Below are 15628 nucleotides of genomic sequence, written 5' to 3'. Positions count from 1 at the left end.
TAATTCACAAGACTGCAATGCCATTGTGTTAGTGGTACTGTAGAACAAACTATTTAGGAATAGTTAATTGCTTTCATTTTTTTGTTTATATTCTTCTCCCCCAATTAGTGTGGACTGTTGCAGTTTATTATAATAAGAAAATTCAACAAATGGAAATTGGCTTTTCTCTGAGTTGTCTTAGAATAAATTATATGTTTTCAGAGGAAAGAACAGACATGCCTGAGGATAAAGTATGGTATGGTATCTGTGTACACTGGATAGAAATCTCTATAAATATGATATTGGTATCGTGCATACTTATAAGATTAATGTCAACACAGGTTATCTATCATGTAGGGGCAAGTCAAGCAAGTTAAACCTGCCTCAGGGATGGTTTAGCCTGTATATCCAACTATTCAGACAACATTGCTGTGGATATTTTGGAAGAAAAGACTGAGGGATGATTTTTCCATGACTCCAGGCTTCCCATTCATTGGTACTGTCTCCATTTTCTCCAGTGTGCTTTGATAGGTACAGGTAATTGGTGTCCTGTTAATCTTTAGGATAAGTAAGACCTAAATGGAGCAACATCTCCCCCCCAGCCCCTCTTCCCCAAGAGGAGTTTTATGCAACCTGTGCATCATTTGCACAGGGGATGGAACATACTGGTAGTAGATGATGCACTGATCCATGCGGACATTTTTCTGTCACCAGGCAATTTCCAGGGCATTTAATATTAGATTTCTAATTATTTTTTGTAAATTTTATTACTATCCTTGGCTTACTTCTTTGCACAGTTACATATTTTATGGATTAATGGAGTATGGGTGTTTTGCATAGGAAATTCCATGCTGTAAAAATTCAAGAATAATTTTTGTAGTATAGAATATAATGTGAACCTTTATAAGTACACAGCATTGAAAAATTTGGAAAATAAGTAGTAGAGGAAGCTTGACAGCTCAAGAATCATATGGGAATTCATTATTTTCTCTGTGCTACATGAAAAAATATGTGCTTCTCCTAGCTCCACAGAACTTTTATTTGGACCCACTGGTAATGTAGCTTTCATTTGTCTAAGTAGCAATGTAAAATAGTATGTGAAAATAAGCTCATAAGATCACGCTATTATGAAGATCTTTTCATTGGTTCATTTAACTTTGGACTGATTATAAACATAACTACTAATTCATTTTGCGTGTTCTTGTTAATTATAATGACATTCAGTAGTGCTCATCTGGTTATGAGCTTCTGAGTATCTTTCTATCACAGAACTGTGAATTCCTGGAATCAGGAAGAAAGGAGTGTCTCTTTACTATTTGCAGTTCTGCAGTTTATATAATATTCTTCAAAAATCATATTTTTTGTAGTTTAAATTAATGTGTTGAAGTAGTTTAAATATAATTAAAATACATAGTCTGACTGCTAGATAAATTTACACTTTTTCATACTTTTAGATTATATACATTATAGATAATATGTAAGTGATGTATTTTCAAATAAAGTTCAGGAGCCATTGATATAGTGCAATTTAACACTTGCTCAGAAGTCCTACTATGAATTAGGAGGTTTTTTTGATTGTGTGAGTCCTGTATGATAGAGACTTGGAAGCTACAGATGCCAGTGAATGTTTGTCTTTGAAATACTAGACAGTCTCTTTAGCAAGTCATTTTTGCTTTAGTGAAACCAGTGGTGATTTCAGCTCAATTGCTCTGATTCAAAACAAGGGTACTAATAGTAACTATAGATAGCCCTTGACCAGGTTCTAAAGTTTTCTTGCATGCTTTGGAGACTAGTGCTTCATTAGAATATTTTATACAGATCCCACTTCAAGCAATAATGCAGTTTGAACCATTTTTACTATAGAAGAAATCTGAACAAGCAGGTCTTACCTGAAATAGTGACACATCATAGCAACTTCATCTATCAAATAGGAGAACTGCTTAAGTGCTGTAGTGCACTTTGGTGGGATTATTTACATATTAAAAAATACCAAAGACCACCAATAAGGCAGGATAAAGAATAAAAGCACATGGTCTCAAATCAAAATATTACCTTAGAGGCAGTGTACAAACATATAACAGGCAAAATTATCCTAAAGATTTGTGATCTAAATGTGGAATAAGCTAAGAGGTGATGGCAGCAAGTCAATGAATGAGTTAAAGAAATAGCTTGCAGCACATGGGCATTGTATTTTAGTCAAGTTTCTAAGTCTTTATCCAGGAATGAATTTTACTTTAATTTTTAATATTCTAGAGATTTCTGACATAACTATGACAATTAACATTCTGTCAGGATGCTTTTAAGACTTTGGTTAACAAGGTCTGTGAATCTGTAAATTTTTAAGGTTCAGATGGAATTGTTAGATGTTGAAGAATGGGAACAGATCTCTGTAAGCACTCTCAGTAGGGGACAAGTAAACAATTAAAGCTCTACCTGCTGGGGCCCAAGGGATGGAATCTTCTAGCTGGGGTGGGAGGTAGAGAAATGTTGGTGTTAGACTGGAATAACTAGAATGATTCAGATCCAGGTTTAAGGATGCTAACAAAAAATCAAAACAAATCAAAGTTTATAACAGAACTAATATTATTTTTTAGGAGTGGTGTTAGACTGGAATAACTAGAATGATTCAGATCCAGGTTTAAGGATGCTAACAAAAATCAAAACAAATCAAAGTTTATAATAGAACTAATTTTATTTTTTAGGAATCTTCTGCCTTTGTCAGGTAAACCACACTGGAAAGTAGCATAAATTACACAGAAGTCAATAAATAAGATTCTAAAGATGAAAATTTGCATAGTTAAAAAGAGAATTGGTAGGTAAGACCTGCTATCTGTCTGTGTCCTCTCACATCTAGTTTGTGCCATCCTCACCACTTTAAATATTTCTTATTGATTTCTGAAGAAGTATAGAAATCTAGAAATAGATCAAATAAAATTATAATAATTGAGATTAGTGATTGTGGTTTTTTTCATATTAAGACTAATTTCCAAAAAATACTATAATGAAAGATTTCTTCTGAAAAGGCTGTATTTCAATAAAATGGGTCATGGTTTGGTACAAGATTTCATGTATAATAAGTGTTAGTCCTAGCTTTATTTCTGAGATGAAGCACTATGTGATGTTTGATATACTCCAAGCTAAGAAAACTGATGATTTGAAAGTATCTCGTGTAATGGAGTACAGGAAAAAAGAGAAATATAAAATATTTGCATTTGAGGCTTACATATTATCTGTCAACAAGATGTAGTGTTGAAGAAATAACTGTAATATGTATTTAGAGGTCTAGAATTCAGGTGCACAAGAAACTTCAAAGACATAGGCATAGCTATTTAGAGGCAAAACTGCAACTTTTTAACGGGAAATAGGTCAGTGAGATGAATACTTTTCACTCAGTTGGTTGGACATTTACATTGTGGATACAAGGTGACCACATGAACATCAAGCAAAGTTTCATTGACACAGATTTTACTTTCTGAAAACTTGCAAGAATTGCCACCCACCTTCACCTCCTCATATTTGCCTTAGGTTCCTTACTTGTTTTTTAACATTTTCTTCTCTTTTTTGCTTTGTATTAAGCTCATAAGATATCCTTCTCATTTCCCAGTGCTGTCCTACTGTGCAGGGGTTTCATGTAGTGTTTATTTCTCCAGCCTGTCATTCTTTGCTCTCCCTTCTTCACTTGCTCTACTACAGAGGCTGCCAGGTAGCTTTCAGTTTTCTGGGAACTTCGACCTTCCCAGCAGGTTTTGTTACACTCTACAAACAAAGGAAGAAGTTAGAACTGCAGCTCTTTTAAATGTCCAAACATCTTGTAACAAAGTGTGTATTAATAATGCCAGTTGGAACACAGATTTTTTTTCTTAAACTGTGGGAAAGCAGTCTTTTCTTTAAAAAATTCTACATTCATTTTACTCTTCAGTCTGCTTCTGTCTGACCTTGTCAGCAAGAGAGAATTGCCAAGAGGCACCATCGAGAGGCTGGTAGGATCTACTTCAGAGATAGCAGTTTCAGGCATTAAGTCTGTATCTATATTAGTAAATTAAACAATGCCTGGAAATATTTCCCCGTCTCTGCCACAGTGAATGTGTTTGCAAACTAACATTATTCCAGAAAATTCCTAGACATTTATTTGAGCACCTCCATTAGACAATTTTTGTGTAAGCTCTGTTCCAGAGCATATATGACTATGCTACATAGGTGTAGGATTATCCTGCATCCTACACAGGTGGAGGATTATCTCTGCTAGTTGATTTCAGGAAAGAGAAATGTGCTCAGGAATAGATGTAATCTAAATGTTCTACAGACCTCATGTTCTTTATTTCTTCTGCCTTGTCCAACCTTCTGCTTCATTGCAGTCTTCCAGTCTCAGCTTCAAAGCTGTGGTTTTTTTGTTTGTTTGGTTTTTTTTTTCTTTTCTTTCTGCTTGTCCTTTTGTCCTTCCTAACATACATACAGATTTAAATTTTATTGGCATGCTGTCTCCCAGCTTCTGTCCCTTCCTTCAGATGACCCTGTGAACTTACTGGTGGTGATATTGTGTGCAGTTCTCTGCCTGAAACAAACTACTTCAGGGAAGCCTTCCTTTTGTTTGCCCTTGAGTACTATAATAATAAAAATAGAATAAAAATACAGGACTAGAATTTGAGTGATGCCTTAGCTGTCACTCTGCTGCATGGAAGAAACTTGGTGAACAATTATATTACTTTGTGGACTACATTTAATCTTATTACTTGTGTAAGAGAACAAATTAGAGGGAATAATAAGGCCAGATTCTATGTTGGTTTTGTTAAATGATTCTGAATAGCTGTAAATATTTTTCTCTGTTTTGTTAGGATTGTGGTACTAGAATTGATCTTGGACATCACTTCAGTTCAAGGTTGAAGTTAAAAGGTCTTTTTGAGGCTTAGAAGAAGCAGGTAAGTACAAGTCAATTGTCATAAATGGAAGAGGATTTTTTTTTTTTTTAAGCTTAATTTTGTCCCGGAATTGCTGTTCTTGCTTACCAATCCAAATTCAAACAGCTGTCTCTGCTTTCTCTGATTCACTGAGATGTATGACTGCTTGTGTTGTGACTAGATAGCAGACAATATCTGATTCATTTAAGATTTCCCTACATACTTTTTCAACTTCTGCCATGAAAATAGATGAAACCATGGTTCTGTCACCAAGGTCTCTGGAACTCTGGAGTTAACTTACACTGTACAGTTCCATTACATCAGCTGTATTAGGAGTATGATAATTAGGCTAATGTATTTTGAAAATTGTTTTAGACTGTATTTCTTGTGAAAAATAAAATTTTAAAAGGCAAATACACTATTATAAATAGTGAAGAATCCCTGAATTTGGATGTTTGGATCTTCCTATTTTCTTGAAACTAGGATGATGATCTTTATTCCTTTGGTAACCAGGAATTCCACAATGTCAAGGACCATGAGGTCAAGCCTTGTTTCAGCTGCTTTGTGTGTTAACAGGCTGAACCTGCCAGGACACACACTGTCAGTGGGTATAGTGCCACTGGGGCCTTGGCATGCCCACAGTGAATACCTTGCTTTGCTCCAGACCTTCACAGCTATCCTCACTGAATCATGTACATGTGGCTATCAGGTCTTTTTAACTCAGACTGGAAAAGGAGATCCTGAAGGAATTAATATAAGATGAGACCTTAGCAAGGCAGTCACATTTATTTTGGATTTTTCATAATTGCTATTACAACAGCAACAACAAAAAAATCTGTATGTTTAAGTGTTGTAGTTGTTCATATTCTACATTTCCTATGGAGGTATAAAATTTTTTGAGACTATTCTCAGAACTTTTCAAATTCAAAATTTTTAGGCAATATTTTAACATATAAATTGCAAAATATGGTCAATTGGGCCTGATACTAAATTTTTAAGATACAGCTTTCAACAGAGTACAACAAACTTATCATAATAGCAGCCAGGCCAAATTCTTCTGCGTACCCCAGGAAGTAGAAACAAGTATGTAAATTCAAATAATATGCCATCTGTAGTACCTTCTTAAGTATTATGAGATATTCTGATATACCTCTATAATATTGGTATATCCATCTTAATGTATTGATGCCTCTGAAAGGAAAGAAAAAGAAGCTGTTCCACAGGAGTTAATGATGACAACAGTAATTTGTTCTGAAACTTTGTTTATAACACATTTTTTGAAGTTGTACCCTCTGTAAGGAAGCACAGCCCTTTTTAACTTAGTTCCAAGTGGTGTAAAAGAAGACTGTTCTGGTATGTGTTTCACTGTGACTGGGTAATAAGAAAGGAAAATTACTTTATTCTGATTTAACTTCACCTTTTTCCATGGAGTTAAGGCACTGGCTGGAAGGCTACAGTATGAATATGGTGAAGCCAGGAAAAGAAGAAAGGTTAGGTGTAGCAATGTTGTAAGTCAAAGGAGATACAGCACCATACAGGGAAACTGTAAATAGTTCTGGTATCATGTGCAAACCTTTATATGACTATTTGTTAGTATGTAATGATATATTTATTTGCAAAACAGTGTTTTTTTTCTTTCATTCTTCAGTAGAAAAAGCAATGAGAAACATCAGATTCTTTGCTTTCTATGTAGCAATGGGAATATGGCTGGATTTCTGTCACATATTTATTTGTACATGTCTGAATGGTATAACTTGTATGTAGTTATATTAGATAGTTTTTTGATAGTGTCAGTATTTTGAAAAGCTGATAGAAACTGGAGTTGGTTAGAAACTGTAGTAGTTGAAATCTGTTGAGTCAGCAAGAGTATTCTTGTTTTTAAAGGATGTTTTCTCTGGAAGTTTACTATGTAATGGCCAAAATGCAGTGTAACTGACTTGTGCATCTCTGATATTTTGGCAGTATAATTTTATTGAATTCCAGTATGTCTGAAACTTAAAGCATATGAAAGAAAATAACTGCTGTTCTGCTTCCTCTATTATTTTCTTCCATAACTTTAAGTTAAATATGTTCTATAAAAATGCTTTCTATAAAGGAAGCCAAAATATTTTTGGCCTTTTTAGCATTGGTCTCTATTTCTTGCAATATGTGAAAGTGGAAAAGGAATGTTTTTGTAGTCAATGAGGAAACAGTAGTAAATTCTGACTGCTAGTTCTTCTGTATGGTATTTAGAATTAATAGGTTCTTTTATGGCAGGATATGGTATGTTTGAAATGATTGAAAACTGAGATTCAGTCATAAATGTAGTGATAGATATGCATAAAAATAAAATTGCAATTATGAATACATTTTTAATCAACAGAGAAAAATATCTGTTTGGTTTTTGTCCTCTCAATAGAACACTTTACTCTTTAGGAACAAGTTTTGGAAAAACTGAGACAGAGCTCAGAGAAATGTGAAAGCAAAGAAAAAATGTTCCCTTTTTTGACTGATGACTTAAATAGACAGTTTTGAGACTGTTAGTGATACATTTACATCTATGTTGTATGAGTTACTAAGGCTTTGAAAAAATGCTAAATAAATTCTGGTATTAATGATTATTAAATTGATCTAGCTCTTACGTGTTGTCAGTTTGGAGGAGAGGAGACATTATGCTCATTCCTGTTTATTGCTGGTACTACAGAAAACAAAAACTGAAACATCACAGCTCACGTACATGTATATGCATACATTTTGTATACTATTAAATGTTCAGTCTGTATGCATATGTTTATTTTGTAGAGGGCAAACATAATTATACTGTTAGATTAGTACATAAGAATATCTAATATAGGTATCTTGCATCTGCACTGAAATTCACTCAAGAGTTATGTAAAGACTCATTGCTGGTGACCATGTTGGTGACCAACATGTGAAAGATAAGATGTTTTCCACTGGCTGCCTCATGGACTGGCATTAACTTTGTCCACAATGAAGTGAGACCTTTCACGTGTCTGCTCAGAAGGCAAAGGAGTTTTAATACTTCTTTAAGTGAGTGAAAGGAGGGTATGCAGAATAATGCTGAAAGAGAAGGATGGTATCTGGTTTGCAAAGAGTAATTAGATGGTGTTTGATAACGTGTCTGCTCAGAAGGCAAAGGAGTTTTAATACTTCTTTAAGTGAGTGAAAGGAGGGTATGCAGAATAATGCTGAAATGGTATCTGGTTTGCAAGGAGTAATTAGATGGTGTTTGATGGGCTTTGTATTTAATATGGTTTCTAACAGGAAGAATCTGAAACATAAACAGTACTTTATGCTTTAATGGAATTGTATTAGAACAGAGACCCTATTTATTTTAGAATTTTGAATTAGCTTTCCAGGGTGATTTTGAATAGCTGTAAATTGGTGATCTGGGGGGAACCTGAAGTTAACTTTTGTTAAAAAGTAATGCACATTGATAGGATTGAATTTGTGACCTGGAAATATGAGGCGGTAAGTTTTTCCTATGATTATACATAACGTCAAACTATGGATTTAAACTGGCCAGCTTTTCAATTCAACTAAACAAAAAGTACAGTCTTAATGGTCTGCTTTGCTGGGAAGAGCACTGTTGAAATAATCTGTTCTTTACAGCCCATATCAAAAATGAACTTGCATCAGTTATTACAAAGTTTGTGCTTTGGGAGGTATTTTTGTAGCATCTAGGAGTAGTGATGCTCCACATTTGTTGGAATTAGTCATTAATGATACACTTGAAAAATGAGTTATTGCTTAAATACACTGATTTGTGGGGTTTTTGTCCTCTCAATAGAACACTTTACTCTTTAGGAACAAGTTTTGGAAAAACTGAGACAGAGCTCAGAGAAATGTGAAAGCAAAGAAAAAATGTTCCCTTTTTTGACTGATGACTTAAATAGACAGTTTTGAGACTGTTAGTGATACATTTACATCTATGTTGTATGAGTTACTAAGGCTTTGAAAAAATGCTAAATAAATTCTGGTATTAATGATTATTAAATTGATCTAGCTCTTACGTGTTGTCAGTTTGGAGGAGAGGAGACATTATGCTCATTCCTGTTTATTGCTGGTACTACAGAAAACAAAAACTGAAACATCACAGCTCACGTACATGTATATGCATACATTTTGTATACTATTAAATGTTCAGTCTGTATGCATATGTTTATTTTGTAGAGGGCAAACATAATTATACTGTTAGATTAGTACAGAGGAATATCTAATATAGGTATCTTGCATCTGCACTGAAATTCACTCAAGGGTTATGTAAAGACTCATTGCTGGTGACCATGTTGGTGACCAACATGTGAAAGATAAGATGTTTTCCACTGGCTGCCTCATGGACTGGCATTAACTTTGTCCACAATGAAGTGAGACCTTTCACGTGTCTGCTCAGAAGGCAAAGGAGTTTTAATACTTCTTTAAGTGAGTGAAAGGAGGGTATGCAGAATAATGCTGAAAGAGAAGGATGGTATCTGGTTTGCAAAGAGTAATTAGATGGTGTTTGATAGGCTTTGTATTTAATATGGTTTCTAACAGGAAGAATCTGAAACATAAACAGTACTTTATGCTTTAATGGAATTGTATTAGAACACAGACCCTATTTATTTAGAATTTTGAATTAGCTTTCCAGGGTGATTTTGAATAGCTGTAAATTGGTGATCTGGGGGGAACCTGAAGTTAACTTTTGTCAAAAAGTAATGCACATTGATAGGATTGAATTTGTGACCTGGAAATATGAGGCGGTAAGTTTTTCCTATGATTATACATAACGTCAAACTATGGATTTAAACTGGCCAGCTTTTCAATTCAACTAAACAAAAAGTACAGTCTTAATGGTCTGCTTTGCTGGGAAGAGCACTGTTGAAATAATCTGTTCTTTACAGCCCATATCAAAAATGAACTTGCATCAGTTATTACAAAGTTTGTGCTTTGGGAGGTATTTTTGTAGCATCTAGGAGTAGTGATGCTCCACATTTGTTGGAATTAGTCGTTAATGATACACTCTTGAAAAATGAGTTATTGCTTAAATACACTGATTTGTGGTTTCTAGCACAGAAATTTTTAAGGAAAAGCTAGTAGAAACCTGATGGGTTTTCTCAGCTGTATGAAATGAGGAGAAAATGGTGTGCATCTTAATAATTTTATGATCCTTTTTCCTATGTGACATGAATGAGAGAGGTGAGAACTCTTAATTTTTAACTGAACTGAATTCAGGTTTCTAAACGTGGCCTGCTTGAGAACAGAGGACCATTACTGTAGTTGTCATGTAAAATGAAGTTGGAGTCTGAATCTCCTTTTTAGCTGTCAGCTTTATTAAGGCGCTACTGGTGTGTTGAACTAGGCACACACATTATATAAGCGGTGTGTGGTGGTGTCTGGGGGGAATTTTCTCTCTCTCCACTGCTGCTTTATTAGGTCTTGCTCACTCACTCACTGTTGCCCTGTCTCTCTCCAGCTTTCTGGCTGCAGCTCACAGCACTGTAGGTCTAATGTAGATTGACGCCTTTGCCAGAGGACTGATTGAAACTTGTGTCTCATAGTTGCTAATGCTCACTCAACCATTTTATTGAAGATAAAGTAAATAAAATAGATTGCCATATGAGAATTCTCTGAAATCAAATGGAATAATTTGACAGGTTTAAGCCCATGAAAAAGCCTGAGCATTGAAACAGATGGGAATACTTTTTATGCACAATATACCAGGAAAAGGTGTCTACTGGCTTGCTGCTACACTGTTAATGGCTTTTACCAAAATTATAATTGTTGAAAATATAATTTCCATTGGTGTTTAAATTGTTACTTCTCTCAAACAGAGAGATTATTTTTAATATAAAAGTAATGGATATACTGATTTTATTTTCATATTGCTTCTGATTCTTTAAGAGAGTGGTGATAGATAACCAGTCTCTTAAAATGTAATTTAAAAAAATAAGGGTGAGTTTAGTATTTGAGAAAATAATTCTGTGAAATGCAAAATAGATTGTTACTTTATAGGTTATTAATAATCATTAAGTGACATAATTTTGAATATTACAGATAAAGCTACTAGAAAAAGCCCTAAAATTTCTAAAAGTATAGCAGTACAATACACAAGAACTACGAGAAGCTAAAGTTCTTGTGACAAACTGCTCAGAATAATGGTCAACAAGTCCCAAATATTCTCCACAACATTTTTATTTTATAAAGAATTTCTTTGGATAATCATTGTAGTATGTCTGTGTTATTTTCAGAAATAAGACAATATGTAATAATATATGACTAAAGACACAATAGATGACATATGACTCTATTTTTTTTTAATCTGGATGAAAATGAGTATTGGTCTTTTTGGTCACATTAGTGGACTCCTTCTTACTAGTTGGACCACTTCTTCCAGAAAGCAAGACACACCAGTGTTTTAGTTTAATTACAATAATAATTTAGTATAATAAATTATGTCAAACTCAGAGTTAATAAAGGAAATAAATACAAAAGAAGTTAAAAAAATATCAGCAAAGTTGGCACATGCAGCCTTGGTTTATCACTTGAAAACACAGTCATTTAAACATCCAATACTAATTTTTCTTTTTTCTTTATGTTTAAACAAAATTGGTTCTTTTTTGGGGTGGAGAGGAGAGACATGTTATGTATCAATTTTATTTCATTTTTAAAACTTAAGAAATTGGTTGCAAAAAATTTATACTTTTAGATTGGATACTAGTGAGATTTGATGAATATTGGGTGAGGAATAAATTACGAATGAGCTATTTGAAAATGACCTGAAGAAGTGAGTTGACAGACTAGGAAAACATAGTAAGGGTAGATTTCCAGGTTAAATGTTATCCAGAATACACAGCTGGTTGTGCTGATGCATGCAGCAATGGTATAGGTCAAAATCATGTTTTCAATAAGACTGTGAATAAACCTATGGAACATGAATGATACTCTTATTTTTTTTCCACATCCTATATGTATATTTAATAGGAAGACTTACTCTATTGTGCTGATAAGGCAGAGCACTGGCCTCAGTCTTTTTTGTCTTGTTGCCATGCTGATGACTGTACCTGGCCAAACCCTTAATGCTCTCAAAGCTGCAATAGAATAGAAGAGAGACACAAATCTGCCAAAAAAAAGAAAATTAAAAAATTCCCTGTTTTAACTCTTTCATTTTCTTTATCTGAAGTTTTTTTAATGTCCTGCCATTCGGAGGGAACATAGAAAATTAATGTAGTTGCTTTTAACTATATACATAGAATTGCTTTAGGTTTTTTCTGTGATAGGAGGTCCAAGACAAAGAATCCCTGCTCATTTCTGTGTTACATAGCCTTTTCTTTCTCTCATAGCTTTTTCTAGTTAAATTATAAAGCCATTATGCTGTTAGCACAATCTTTGGGAAAAAATGCTGAGGCGCATGAGCACTCCGACACAGACTGATTTAGACAGAATAAAAGCTGGTTTTATCAAGAGAAAAGGAAGCCTCAACAGTAGTTTACTTTTCTTGGGATTTCTCTAAAACTTAAGAAAATCAAATGTAGTTTTCCTTATTGCTCAGAAGAACTTCCTTGTGCTGTTTTTCTCAGCATGGTCTCTTCTTTGACTGTGTCTGAAATAATTCTGATTTTCATCTTACTATTTCCTATGTTATTCAGCAACACAGTAAAAAAAAATTATCTGTATTTGGCATGCTTTTGAGGTTAGCTTATCGAGAAATCATTCTATGATAAATGTTATGAACTAGCTATTTTAAATCCATATTAAAAAAATAAATGAATGTAGGCAATAAAGAAAGCAATTGAGTACAAGTAACTACATATGGAAGAAATAGCATCACATGTAATTCCTGAAAATAAATGGGATCTTGAAAATGGAGTAAATGTTTATTTGATTGCTTTGAGAGTTAGCTTCCCTAAAAAGCTGATTTTAAATGAGTTTTGTGTTTGTAAATGGTACTTGTTAACTGTCTTGGGGAGTGATTTCTTCTCTTCTCTGGAAAATGCATTATGGGATCTAGGAAAGAAAGAGGCAATGATTTTACTTTTTTTTTTTTAAATGTGGCTGCTGTCATCTGGTCATCTGGACAAAGATCACTGTCCCTCAGGAACTAGGCCTCAGAATTTTGAATGTAGTCTGTAAAACAGCTATTTATTGGTAATTGTTGTCAGTCACAGACTATAGAATACAGGTTTTTACTGGTTATTTGGTGGGGAAAACTGTGCTTAACTAATATTTTTTTTTCTTTTCTTTTTTTTTTTTTTTTTGTAAATTCTGATTGTTCACAATTTAATTTTTGAAGAAACTTTTTTTTTTTCTTTTTTTTGGGGGAAAACTGTGTTTAACTAATATTTTTTTTTTTTTTTTTTTTTTTTTTTTTTTTGTAAATTCTGATTGTTCACAATTTAATTTTTGAAGAAACTTTTTTTTTTTCCCCTGATCTTGACTTGTCGTGTGGTGGTTCTGGTCCTACATCCAAACATAAGCATATAGATTTGAGTACCTATATATAAATTCATTTCATTTTGACAGATCCAGTGAAGGTTTTGCAAGGCTTCAAAGTTAAAACTACTTGATACAGTTTGCATGATATATGCCACTTCTCAAGAATAAGGTGTGGGACATTGTCCCTCAGTATGTAAAATACAGAAATTTAATTCTAGAATCTGTATACTTTGGTTAAGTATAGGTTTATAGGTAACAGCACTAATGGAAAATGGACTGCAACTTTAACTCAATGCTTTTGTAGTTGAGGGAGAAACTAAATTGAATATTGTTTTAGATCTGTTGAGATACATATAGATATATAGTTCCTGTAAGAATTTGCAGCCTAAGATCGTTCTGTGTTATTTGGGTGAAGCTGTTTACTAAACACTTCAAATTAGAGCAGATGGATAGTGTGCTATGACAAAGACATGTGACCTCATGTCTTAAATGCTTTACAGCTAATTTGAAACGAATATTTATTATCTGAGTGCGACAATCAAGTTGCTGGATATTTAGCTTTCTTCTTTTTAAGATAAAACTTTTCTCACATGGCCATTTGTCATTAATTTTTACTTAATTTTCTCTTTGCTCTAATGCTCATGATGTAATGCAAATCTAGTTCTCTTTTTTATCACTTAATAAAGAAGTAGAGCTATATAATATACAAAATTTTCAGTCCAGTCAAAGGCTTCTGGATATAGGTAGATGTATTTTTTCTCATATTTGATGGTTGCTACTTGTTTAAAAAAAAGATAAATTCAGGGATTTGTGGTCTTGGAATCATCATCCCTCACCTTCTTCTTAAATGGAATTTTACATCTAAAATTCCTTCTTCTTAAAAGCATACAAACAAGCAAAAAAATTCCAAAAACAACAAATAAAAAACCAACAAAAACCCAACCCAACAAAACAAACTCCTTTACTGAAATTTTGCCTCAGGCCAGTTTCTCTCTGCTGTTTAAGTGGACTAAATGAATGACAGCATTATTTTTTATTTTATTTTTGAAAATAAGGCTGAAATGTTGAACTGAATTACTGAATGAATGAAAAAATATTTAAAGTTTTCTCTCATGACGGAATCATTTTACATTTGCTTTTTTGAGCAATACTATTGTAAAGAATGTGGAATATAAGCATTTTCATTTGTAAACTTTTCATCTTCACTGTAGAAGTGTTAGACTCACCCCTATTGATAGTCCTTTTAACTAAAGCACATAATTAATGAACAGGTACTTCAGTTCTAGATATCTCTTCCCTCTCTCCCAAATTCTTTATTGCCCCTCCACCAGGACTTGTAATTGCATTTTTTCTTGTTTCTCTTCTTCAGCCTGTCAAAAAGGAAGCTAAATTAATGTGGAAGGGCTGCCTAGCTGATGCCATAGAAAATTCATAAGAGTTTGGAGCATGTCCCTTGGTCTGCACTAAGGTACACATATGGTCATTTTGTTTGGTCCTTTTTGCCAGCTCTTTTGTGGCAGCAGGCAGCTCTGGTGTTGGGAAGGTAACAAACAGTAGGGAAAGGAAGGAGAGTGAAGGAGCAGCCTTTACTGCTGCAGCTGTTTGCTAAGTGAGCATATGTTGAAGCCCTTGAGCCTCCACAGAGCATAATTTACCAGGTCAGTGCTTAATTCACACGTGTAATATGCCCCTAACATTTGATCTGAGTACCTGCTTATTTGTTTTTCCAAGGGAACTTGTCCTCTTGTGGAAGTCCCAGAGTTACTTATCCTTGAAGTATAATGGAATAGTCCAGTTCCTTACAGTAAAGTGACATTTTCCCCCTGATTTTTTGCATGTTGAGCTTTTAGAAAAATGAGTATTTGCTATTTCTCTGTCTCTAGAAAATTTTCTGAATACTGTATATTTGGACATTATTAGAAATGGAGATCTGAAGAAGAATTATCATTTATATTGTTTTATTTTTGCAATTCAGAAGTATTTTTCATTAAAGGTATTGTAAGTTTATTTGATTGATTAGGCCTGAAAAAGCTATATATTGGATGGATTGAATGTATTTAATAGGACAATGGTTTTATATTATTATGTTATGAACTTGAATGCCCTGTCCAGTACTTGAAAGATCCCAGAAGATGGAGCATGTGATTTAATGACCTCTTTTTCATTTTGCAAACTTGACCACTGTTCCCAGCCTCGAGACCGGGGATGACAAAGTGCTGTGAGTGACTGGCAGCTGGTACCATGAAGGCACCATCCCCTACATCCTCCTCAGGTCCCATAGCAGTAGCCAGTCTGCTGCATGGATGTGGAACTTTCCAGTAAAACTCTGCCCTTTGGTG

At 34.0% G+C, this 15628-nt stretch overlaps 1 protein-coding gene across 7 annotated transcripts in view; it reads left to right on the top strand.

The window, feature by feature from the left end:
* Positions 1–15628, top strand: part of FOXP2 (forkhead box P2) — a 407162-nt gene that overhangs the window by 114312 nt on the left and 277222 nt on the right. For all 7 annotated transcript variants that reach the window (XM_039726874.1, XM_039726869.1, XM_039726875.1 and 4 more), the window contains one exon: positions 4812–4895. The gene's annotated coding sequence lies outside the window, so the exon portion shown is untranslated. The remainder of the gene's footprint in view (positions 1–4811; positions 4896–15628) is intronic.

The sequence above is a fragment of the Passer montanus genome, unplaced genomic scaffold, assembly GCF_014805655.1.
Source record: "Passer montanus isolate IOZ18808 unplaced genomic scaffold, ASM1480565v1 scaffold6, whole genome shotgun sequence".
NCBI lineage: Eukaryota > Metazoa > Chordata > Aves > Passeriformes > Passeridae > Passer > Passer montanus.
This window is presented reverse-complemented; position numbering and strand designations above follow the sequence as displayed.